The sequence below is a fragment of the Pinus tabuliformis genome, chromosome 4_1 (assembly GCF_031772625.1).
Source record: "Pinus tabuliformis cultivar Carrire ecotype Pingquan chromosome 4_1, CPIR1, whole genome shotgun sequence".
Lineage (NCBI taxonomy): Eukaryota > Viridiplantae > Streptophyta > Pinopsida > Pinales > Pinaceae > Pinus > Pinus tabuliformis.
Genome location: NC_142303.1, coordinates 256,614,882 through 256,627,130, shown reverse-complemented (window position 1 = coordinate 256,627,130; position 12,249 = coordinate 256,614,882). Strand labels below are relative to the sequence as shown.

General features: G+C 34.5%; 1 long non-coding RNA gene and 1 pseudogene across 1 annotated transcript; one reads left to right on the top strand and one right to left on the bottom strand.

The window, feature by feature from the left end:
• Window positions 1-1,446: 1,446 nt before the first annotated feature.
• On the bottom strand, window positions 1,447-5,163 carry LOC149175249 (uncharacterized). The gene is made up of 3 exons (XR_016258540.1): window positions 4,966-5,163; window positions 2,862-2,951; window positions 1,447-1,677 (listed from the first exon to the last, which is right to left on the bottom strand). It is a non-coding gene; the product is annotated as an uncharacterized LOC149175249 (long non-coding RNA).
• Window positions 1,818-2,502, top strand: LOC149175250 (BAG family molecular chaperone regulator 1 pseudogene; annotated as a pseudogene).
• Window positions 5,164-12,249: the final 7,086 nt, after the last annotated feature.

Sequence of the window (12,249 nt, the reverse complement as noted above, 5' to 3'; positions counted from 1 at the left end):
ATCAAGTTTGGACTATACCATACTAAAGGTTAACCCATCAATGGATATTTTTCATCATGTTATGTATGATTTTGTTTCATAAATTGCCACATTTAAAAAGTTTATACCCACATTCAAATCAATAAACAACTAATTTGTAAGGGCTTTCATCTTCTATATAAGTCATTCAATGCTTTTCTATGAGGCAATAAGGGTTGATTGTTGATCATGCCACTAAGTACACTGACATCCATAAATCCTATATTTATCTTCAATATTAGGCTAAAAAAACATTACAATTTTTATCTTCCATATAAGTCATTCAATTATTTTCTATGAGGCAATAAGGTTTGACTTTTTATCATTCCACTACATGCACTGACATCCATAAATCCTATATTTATCTCAATATTAAGATTAAAAAAACATTAAAATTTTCATCTTCCATATAAGTCATTCAATTCTTTTCTATGAGGCAATAAGGGTTGATTGTTGATCATGCCACTAAGTATAATGACATCCATAAGTCCTATATTTATCTTCAATATTAAAGTAAAAAACATTCCAATTTTCATATGCATAAGATCATTGGCTTGCTTGCCTAAATCCATTGATTAGAACATGAACCAATATTTCTACATATTGGATGTTATTCATGGATAGGAAAAGTGAATAAGGCAACAATGCGAATTGGAGAGTTAATATGGATTATCACTTAATTATCCAAATGTTTCACTACATTCTATTGACCCTACCACTTAAATATCATTGATCACTTATCTATAGAATATATGAAGGGGAAAAGAGGTGAATATATATAATATTAAATTGAATCAGATTGATGATAGAGTTGAAATCAATAAGAAACAAATATTATGATTTATAATAATTTGGAGTAGTATGATGCAACCTACATATAGTTCTTCCACTCAGAGGCTCAAGATAAATCATGAGTTCTTCTACTAATATTAGTTGATGCCAAGATTTTTTCACTAATTTAAATAAAAAACATTTTTCTTTAAAAAATGTATTTATAATTTTAACATTGAAAGGAAAACTAACTGAGGCTATTTTATAAATATAGAAAAGCTCAAATATAAAATATAATCTATTCTAGTTTGTAAGAGAAATTTTAAAAAATGGAAGCAACTTTACCAATCAGTAGGCAGTGGTTCCCATATCTATAATGTGATGAAGATGAAAGAATTTCATATCATGATTATTACTTGTGTACTCTACTAGGATCAATTCTAAGCAGATTATGCCTTTTTCCAAAGGATTTCAATCTAATTTCTAACTAAAGTGCAAACGAATCCCCTTTTTACAAGGATCATCTGAAGCATGGGGATATGTGTTAATACAGAAGCGAAATTTGGACATTCATACAAAGAAGTGCTACACCATCCTCACGTATAAGTAATATATATACTTTTAAGTGATTAGAATATAACTTTAAGATTTGCTTTATATATTACATGAATACTTTAACAGCCTCGGGGTGTTAGTTTTTCATATAACCTTTTATTATTTGGCCTGCTCAATTTGCGTCTTATCTTCTATGGAGATCTTCTTGTCTGGTACTTAAAGTGCCATACTCATGAACCATTGAAGATGCACCCATTATTATCCAAAGATTGTAGTTCATCTTCCTGATATGCATTTGTTGTAGTTCATCTTCCTTGATCACTTCTTGGACCTCTGCACATGCCCAATATTTTTTTCTTAAACCTACAAATTTTGATTGGTTCCATTATCTGGTTACAATTTTTTTCTAAAGCTATGGAATTTTGGGTGTGGATGAGAGAAAAGGATTGTCAATGCAGTTGAGAGGTGGAGACATGGGTAATAACATGAACAACAGGTCCAGTTCCAGACGCCTTTTTAGCAGTAGTGCAGAGGACAGAAGCGATGTCATGGATTGGGAATAAAGGCCTGGAGGCATGTTGGTTCAGAAGAGATATGCCAGTGACACTGCAGCTGGGCCTATGATTAAGGTTAAGGTTTCCCATGGATCATACCAGCATGAAGTTTTGATTCCAGTGTAGGCTACCTGTGGGGACCTCAAGAAGCTATTGTACTAGGAGATCGATTTGGAGCCTCAAGAACAAATGATTTTTTTCAGAGGAAAAGAGAAGGAGAATGATGAGTTCCTGCATATATCAGGTGTCAAAGACATGGAAAAGGTGATTCTGATGGAGGAAACTGCCAGTAAGGAGAAGAAATTGGAGGAAGCAAAGAGGAATCAGAGCATTACAAAATCCTTTCTGAAAATTTATGCAGTAAAAGGTTGAAGTGGAAAACCTTACGGTACAGGTTTGTACGATAGAGACAATTGTGAATGGTGGAACCAAGGTTGCATAAAATAATATTATTGTGGTAACTGAGATGCTAATGATATAGCTACTTAAATTGGACAATATCGAAGCAGAAGGGTAAGCTATGGTGCAAAGAAGAGTAAAGGTTCGAAGGGTATAGAACTATGTTGAGATGATGAATGCTTTAAAGAGGCTTTTGTTATCTTGATTGGTTTCAACATCCTAATGCGGAGGTAACTGGCGAATGAAACCTATGACCTTCCACATTTACTTTGATGTTATCACAATATGAAGGTCAAGAGCTCCCTTGAAACTTTTTATTTTCCATGAAGGAGAGATGATGGTTTCTAGTGGAATGAGTTGAACACTAGGTACTCCACATTCATTTTCAACCAGTTAAGCTTGAGGTTTAAAACAAAAATAGGTCAATCATTGAAAAAATCATAGATATTCATTATTTGGTTAAACATTATTACAAAGAACATAATTACATAGAATAAAAAATAAGTACACAATAGAGAAATAAACTCCATTTTATCTACTAATGATTAGCATATAAATTCTTACCTCCAGTCAGCATCGAACTCCTCAGCATTGAACTTGTCCAGAGCTGAACTCCTCGGCAACGAACTCCTCCAGTGTCGAGGTCCTCTAGTGCTGAGAAAATTTACAAAACCAAAAAAATATTAACCTCAACATATTTGAGTAAGATTGCAAAGAAAACATCAATATAACTTGCTAAACATCAACCTGATCTAGGCACTCCGCATGCAACATTCGGCGGAGAAAAACACAATGAAACTTTGCAATAGGCTCATGGCTTGGATATGTATAAACATTTTTTCGGCCAAACTAAATGTTTAGCCAAAAAAATTGTTGTTTATTTTTTGGAGGGTGAAGCTCCACAAAATTCATTTGTGGGCTTGGAACTCAAGGTTGGGGTTTTACACTCATCAATGTTTGGGCCAAAACCATGGATAATTTTTTACATTTGATGGATGGAGATGATGGAGGAGGGCGAGTAAAATCCAACACAACAATAATTATCAAAATCTGAGTTGTAGAAGATGAGTTATGAATTTTTGAAGTTGATAATGAAGTGTTGGGTGTTCAAGTCATGTAGGCTTGAAGTGAAATTAGCCAAAAGTCATGTCTCTTCCTAAATTCATTGAGACTTCTTTTATGTATAAATATAAGGTGATTTGAAGTCATTTTAACATCCAATGTTCATCCATTCATAGGAGTTACACTTCTGAGGTAGCCGAATTAGATAAGGAAGCAAAATAAGATTATTAGGGACTATGCTTGGGTTTAGTTTGTCTCTTGTAGAGCCAAAGTTTGAACAAAAGGTTGCCACATTACTTGAGGACATATTGAAGTGGTGTTTTGGAAATATTTTGGGTGTGCTTTCCTTCTTATAACAGGCCTCAGCCCTAAGTGTGATTTAAACACAAGCCAGAAGCCTAGATTACCCTTAAAAAAGGCTATGTGCATCACAGGTTGGCAGTAGAACTTATTCTTGGAGAAAGGCAAGCCATGAGGCATGGTGGAGGGCTCCAAATAACCCAGAACAGTGGTTAACAGTGGGGATATTCAGTTGAAAGGAAACCATAGTAAAAATAGAGAGATCGAAGGTGGAAAGAGGGTTGTTGTAGCTTGCCTACAAGCCCTAACTAGAGTACCAGACTTCTAGAGATAACACTAGTCTTTGGGAATGCAGTAAGGCTGATAAATTCTTGGTGTATTCATGTTGAATTGGGTGCTCGTCGATCAATCCATTTGTGTGGACAATTGCATCATATGGGAGCCATGAGTTGAGGTTGACATGGGTGGTTGGAAATGCTAACAAGGAGCATATCTTATAGTGAAAGGATTGGGTGTCATTAGACAGGTGAAGTGTAGCGTGTTGACGATCCAAAGTAGCCCTTGAAAAGAAGCCATAAAGAGAGCTTGACAACTGAAGTTTGGGTGAAGTTGTTGAGTTATGTGTAACTCTTTGATAGACAAAATAAGTTACTAGATTGGAAGATTGGAGCTTAGGTGTTGGCTAGCCTAGAAGAGAAGATTAGATCAACCCGTTTTCATTATAGCAGAAGCGACTTGCAGTAGTGATAGGTGGTAGCCATCCTGGAGACTCTATGTGTTGTCTCTTGATGGATTAAGGGTAACTAGAGAGAAAAATGGAAGCGAAGGACCGGCAAGACGAGATACAACCTAGAGGTTACAATGAGATTGTTAGTGTATCTTGTATTCTTTTACTTGTGGATAATTGAGGGTCATTATCCCTTATATGGGAAGCCCTAGAATATTTTATTATATGTTGATTAATATAACGAAGTTGGGTTGAAATTGCAAAAAGTTATCTATACTTGTGCGTGTGATTAACTACTTTATATTATTCCACTATGCAAAGTAGCTTTGTTGAGATTCTTGGTTTGGTAGTGTCAGAGATTCTAAGATTTTATCCTAGACCCAAGATCATGGAAATTCAACACTTGTTCGGTTGAAAAACTTGTTCAGCCAAAAAATTAAATTAGACTCACCAGAATTCCCCCCAACCTGCCAACAATCCATTGCAGGCTGTCATTAACTTTAACGTTCAAATTTTCAGCCTAACATTATGTTTAGTTGTTCAACTAAAAAAAATACTTTGACTGAAAAAAAAAGGTACCTCATTTGGCTTAAAAATATAACAGTTCAGCTGAAAAAGTGCAATGATGAATTTTTCGCTGCCAATTCTCACAAAAGTGTAACCCAACTTTACATTTTGAGTCATGCTCACGCAGATAAGGAATCCAAGGGTACAATAAAATTTGACCTGGAAGAGGAATTTGAATGTCCCATAAGTTGCAAGAGAGCCCAATTCTGAATCATCTAAGGAAAAAGATACAAATAGACTTGCAGGAGTATTACCTGCATGTATGCAAGAAATTAAAACTATGTTAAATATTTATTGATAAAAATATTAAATGGAATAATTAAAAGGGAAGAAAATTGGGTAATATTTACCTAAAAGGAAATCTTAAACCATGCACTCTAGTACACCCTCTGCAACATATTAACAATATGTTAGTAAATGGCATAAATTATACCTTCAGATTTGGAGAAGAAAACTCAAAAACTATTTGAAGGATAAATTAGAATATAATAGGTTAAAGACCCTGTAAGAATTTATATGAAAAATTTGTTGGAAATGTGCTCACTACTGAGAGGGGGGATGAATCAAAGTGACTGTATTTATTAACTTCTTCTTTTTTCCAATTACTAAACACAACATTCATTAACCCATCAGTATATTAAATCATATATCAAAACACATGAGAACCATAATAAATAACCAAAAAATCATGCACAAGAGGACATAATATTTTTCTAGTGGAATACCCCCTCTCAGTAAAAAACCACCCTTGTTGTTGTTGCATTGTTCAAATAATTATCAGTGAGAACTATGATCCTCATCTCATGACTCTATAGACACCCATATGATCAACAAGCCTTGCCCAACACCCATTGGACTTATGAAGAAATTTGTTCTCTATACTGAATTTGTTAGAGCCCCCACTCCATCTTTTATCTGACCCTCATTTCATAATATTTCAAACTGAACTTAATCTCAAATGCTCAACTAGAACAACACAACAACCTCTAGCAATATAGGCTCAATACAATATAGAAATCTCAATGAAACAAATGTACAAAACTCTCTCAATCACTGCAACACTCTCATCAATAATACATGTTGCATATATAAAATATAATCTGATGAAAACATGATGATCAAGCATAAAGGAAATTATCTACAATCATTCCTACTCCATTACCATAATACTGCATAAGATCTTGGTTGAATCATAGTTTTGTTGCCATCTTCTACCACTATGAATTGCTAAATTTTTTCTACATAATTCCCTGCACAGTTTTCACACACCACTCTTCTCTCACACACAATATCCAAGATCACACAACCATCACATTTTCTTCTCAAGTGAACCAACCAAATAGACTCATGATCTCCATCTATTTGTAATCTTCTGTAATGGTTAAATCAATAATTACAATTCTGTAGTGGAGCTCTGTTCATATGCTAGAAGTGGTTTGGTTCATTGCTTCTTGAAACAACCTAGACACTAAATTCAATTATTAATGAATATTCTCTTTTAACCATATTCTAGAAGTTCAACAACCTCTTTCCGACATTTACATGATGAGTCTCGAACAAGAGAAGATGGAAAAACAAATAAACACGTGATGTGCACGAGGAATGCAGAGAAATTTTAGCTCTAAGTCTCACTCGCACACATAAACCTACACAAACTCAACTGGAGCTCCTCAGTCACTCCCGTAGGCCTCCCTTCCAGCAACTGTAAAGTTTCAATCACACTCATGAGCCTCCATCCAAGTGACTGGGGTAGAGGATGACCAACAACAACTTTCCTTTGCTCATATTTTTCCCAAACTTCTTCCATAGTTGTATCATCATCAACAAGTCCTCAGGAATCCATTGTAACCTCCACAACACTTCAACAAACCATTTCCACATCACTAACATCATCACAAGTCAAACTAGGTTGACTTGAATTCCATCCATCAGCTACACTAACACTTAAGCCTTCAAACTGCTCCACAACTATTCCAACACCTCCACTAACATTTGCAACCAGTGCATAAGACAAGTACCTGTAGCAACCAACCATGTGCATACACGAGACTCTACATCACATGCTACCAGATTGAAATCAATGCCAACCAACAACTGGTCCATAATGCCAACAAAAGATACAAAAAGAAGAATGGTATGCATTCTTTGAAAACAAAATGTTTATATACACTTATGAAAAGAAAACTCCTATAGGGACTAAAACCCTAAAGACTTTAAAACATAATTGAACAAAATTTCACTATTATGCAAAAGGAGTTGCAGACAAAATCATACATTTATTACACAAATCATATTGGTAGGGTTTAACAAAAACCCATCTGTGACTTCACTAGTAATCTATAGAGGGTTAGGGTTTTTATTTAATAAATCCTAGCTATGATCGTAAATAAATAAATATGCAATAAGTCTATCTATAAATAGAAGAATAAAGGTTTGACATACAACCTGTGAGAAAGAGAAGAATACTTCAAGCATTAGAAATTGATGAAAAGAGAAATAGGGGTATATCCATTTCCCCATTCTTTATAAATAATCGATCCTGGGACCTATGGGTTATGAGCCCATTTCGTTATCGGAAGCATTTTATTTAATCACTTAATCCATAAGCCTTTATACTCGCAGACCATACAACTATTGGAACCTTTTACACTATCGGGAGCATTTAAATATGTGTTTAGCCTTTAAAACCCTGGGCCATTTAACTATCGGGATTTTCCTTTAAAACCGAGACTGCACCACTTTAACGCAATTACACAGGAAACATGGGGAAACCCCACTTTACCCTTGGGCCAGATCTTAAATATTATGAACCCGAATCTATGAATCATCGAGTCCACACCTTTGTTACTTTTCCGCAGTGCTCCGACCTCTGAGACCTTTGATCCCCGATTAGCAATCGCTCCAATTGCTATCGGTGTATCGATATATCTCATATCGGCCATCGGAGTATCGACCATCGCAATCGGCATTTTCTTCAGCCAGAGCTCTTCCACTTGAATGCACTGATCCCCGATTACCTTACGGACCCGATAAGATTATTGGTTACGTTTGATAAGGTCTCGAGTCCGGCTACCAAATCGCATATCGCTCTTTCTTTTGGCCAAGGTTCATTCCTCCCCTTGGATGATTACGATGTGACATTCTGGTTCTAATTTGATCCCGGTCGTTGATCTCCCAGATCCAACGGTTCCTGTGCATTCTCATCCGGTTCTCCCTTAACTTAATCTCACTTGGTTTTTGATGGATTTCTGTGTTAAACACAGTTCTGCCACACTCTGAAAAAACACTCATATATAACGATATCTCATTAATCAATGGATCGCCATTGATCCTTCAGTGATCGATGGTCGATCAACACACTCACAATTTGGATTTAAGCCCTCAGCGCATATATACATAACAGAATTGAAAAGGGACATAATACACAGACTCACGAAAAACCACAGAACACATATCTATTATACATATACAGACTTCCATTACAGCCTAAGGCATTTCAGCATTAGGAATGAGTTCTCCCTTCGGTTACATTTTGGTCACTCTCTGTTACACAATTTCTATTCTACGCTCTCTATCCCTCTCTGTCTCTATCTCATTAAATATATATAGAACACGCAGGTTCATTAGTTTCTAAGAAACATTGGATCGGATCACTGAAAGGATCCGATCAATCCTCTCCTTAATCTCCTCTAACAAATCACTAACAACTCCCTAGATGCTCTCTACAGCTCACTATACATATGAATACATGGCAGATTACATTAATAAGTCTCCTTGAGACTTTATTCATTCCATCAATTTAGGTCTGTTTTGAACAGAATTGTCCCCTGTTTTGCTTGATGATCCACATCTCCTCCTTCTCCACTTTGGATTCCTCCTTTAATTAAGGGGGGTTCAGATGCTCCTGCATCAGAAACCTTGACAAATAAATTATGACATCAAAGAAACTCCAACCCCTCAACATGAAAATGACCATAGAACATATGCAAACCTAGACAAAAGGATTTGTAGTTTAGTATCTGATTTATGTATGTAAATGAAAAGAGATTTTTACAAAAAGTTATGAATAAGGTTTATATGGACACTTGCACAAATTAGTACAGTTGTAAGTGCATGGCCGCTAATAAGTCACTAATACCTATTCAAAAACTAGAAAGAGGAGAAATTTCGGAAGGATTCATAGGCAAAAGAAAAGCACCCAACCAAAAAATTCCTTGGAAACAAAGGGTAAATACAATTATTATGTTTGTAATAGAGAAGGAGAAAAATCAAAAGGTAAGTCATAATATTAATTGAAAACCAAATAGAAGCCCTACATAAACAATAAAAAAAATTACCCTTAATGGAAATTAATAGTCATGAAAAAACAACTTTAGAATCAATTACCAAACACTGTAGTGCTTGAGCAATATCAGTATAGCTTGGAATTTGTTTAACATGTAAATGGAGGTCGAATGTCAAGGCATGGGTGTAAAGTTGGTTGCAAATCTTTCAAAGTTATGTCTAAAGGCTATAGAAACAAGTGAATGAATTTACAAGATCGATGGCAAAGGGGTAGTCATTGAAACCACAAAAAACTCTAGTTAATTCAAGCCATGGATCTGTCAAGATTCATTCCCAACCATTAATCATAGGGTTTGAAGTTATCGTTGTGTCATCATACTAAAACAACACATGGAAATAAACACAAATTCCACTAAATCATGAATAATCTAGAATGTTCACAAAGGAAATGTACCACATGGAGCACATAAATAAGGGTTTATAACCTATATTATTAACCTTTCAAAATGTAGCTACATAACATGCCTTAGGTATAATGATATATGTCTATATATGCTATTCACAAGATTATAAATAGTGCAAGTAGTATAACATTGACCCATCGTAAACCATGTTACAAGATAAAGAAAGTTGATACATGAACGTATGTTGTGTATATATTTTAAAAGATAAAGGTATGTCAAGGAACGATAAATACACTTTAAATATAATATGTGTTGATAAAATAATAGGTGGTCTCATAAACATAAGTTTAACTCTCATACGTGAACTAAAGGGTACAAGATAAATATAACCAAACTTTTATTTTAAAAGATAAAGGTAAGTCAAGGAACGATAAATACACTTCAAATATAATATGTGTTGATAAAGTAATAGGTGGTCTCATAAACATAAGTTTAACTCTCATATGTAAACTAAAGGGAACAAGATAAATATAACCAAACTTTTATTGTTCTACCATATGGAAGAAAAGATTAAATAGAAATCATAGTAACTCCATATAATATAAATGGCATGGATATAATATATAAGTAGAATAATAACTTAGTAATCCAAGGGTTACTTTTAAATCAACTTTACATGGAAGAGGGAATCCTTTGTGATTTAAATCAAATGTATATAATGGATACACAAGTAAATATAGAATTTGAGAATGTAATTTGGCAAATGAGGTTCTTATTATAAATGAAGGCATGGTATTATAAGAAAAATACTTTGCATTTAAATGACAAGAATACTGATGAAGGTCTTTTGTAAACCAATCATTATAAAGAATACAAAGTAACATTTAACGACAAGAGAAACGTATATAGAAGAAAGGGTCAAGAGGAAGTAGTTACACTTACATTATAATATATATGTGTGCGTCAAATGAGGTTTATTACAAACATTCATTGATGATTTCTCCTAAAAGAAATTGGAACTACTTTATGAAAACTAAGGATAATGTCTTCAACAAATTCCAATAATTCCAAGCATAAGTAGAGAACTTGACAAGAAGGAGAATCAAATTCTTAAGATCAAATAATGGAGGAGCGTACACATTGAGGGACTTCAGTGATTTTTGCAAGGAAGTAGGGATAAAAAGGAAATGGATCATTCCTTATAGTCCTTAACAAAACGTAGTAGAAAGAAAGAATAGAACAATTGTAGATACAATGAAGGTAATGATTCATGATCAATCATTTATGTTCAAAACCAAAGTCCTCACCAAATATTAGAATACAAGACACCTAAGGAAGTATTCACTGCAATAAAACCTAAAGTTAGTCCTTTAAGAATCTTTGGTTGTCCAATATATGTTCACATGCCCAAAGAGAAGAGAAAGAAGTTGGAACCTTATGGTAAGAAATGTATCTTTGTAGGATATAGAGAGACTTCAAAGGCATACTAGATCTACATTTCAAAATGACATCAAATTGAAGTTAGTTGAGATGTCACATTATGAAGAATTAGCCTTCAAGAAGTCTAGAGAGTCCCACATGGAAATTGATGATGAAAAACATGATACTCCAAAGAATGCTAGAACAAGTTCTTCTAAACAAATAACTCATTCTTCAAAATATTAGGAGTCAACAAAATAATCAGAACCACCAAAACCTACAAGAGAGATTGTTGTAACTAGAAAAATACCAAGATGGCTTCGTGATACTCTATAATATGTGAAAGAACATGCATCCCTTGAAGGTACATTCAGAGAAAGTAAACAACCTCAAAGATACTCAAGCTATATGGCACTAATGAGGCACATCATAAATTATGATCCATTTAGTTATGAATAAGCATCAGACAAGCAAGTTTGGAAAGATGCAATGATGGAAGCATATTAGTCCATTATGAGGAATGATATCTGGGATATATTTCAAATACTAGAGAAGAAATCGGTGGTCACTACCAAATGGATTTATAAGATCAAGCACTAAATGGATTGCAGTATAGAAATTTACAAGGTGATATTCGTGGCAAGTGGGTTTTCTTAGAAAGAAGGAGTAGACTATGACAGGACATTTTCATCAGTCATCAAGTACACTTCTATTAGAACTATTGTTTCTTCTACTTCTATTATGGGTTGGAAAATACATCAAATGGATGTAAAGACTACATTCATCAATGGTGTAATTAAAGAAGAGTTATACATAGAGAAACCTCAAGAATTTGAGGTGCATGGGAAGGAGTTCCATGTTTGCAAGTTGAAGAAGGATTTGTATGGGCTCAAGCAGGAGACTAGGGCATGATACTCTAGGATTAATGGATATTTGATGAGTTTGATCTTCACCAAAAGTGATGTAGATCTTGATCTTTATTTCATGGTTTTTAAGGGTGACCCTTTGATATTGGTACTATATGTTGATGATCTATCTCTTATAGGTGTATAAAATATCATTAACAGGTGCAAGAAGGAGTTGTATTCATAATTTGAAATGAAGGATGTTTGGTCTAATGCACTATTTCTTGGATTGGAGGTGTGGCAATAACCTGGTGAGAACTTCCCTAGACAAGGGAAGTACGAGA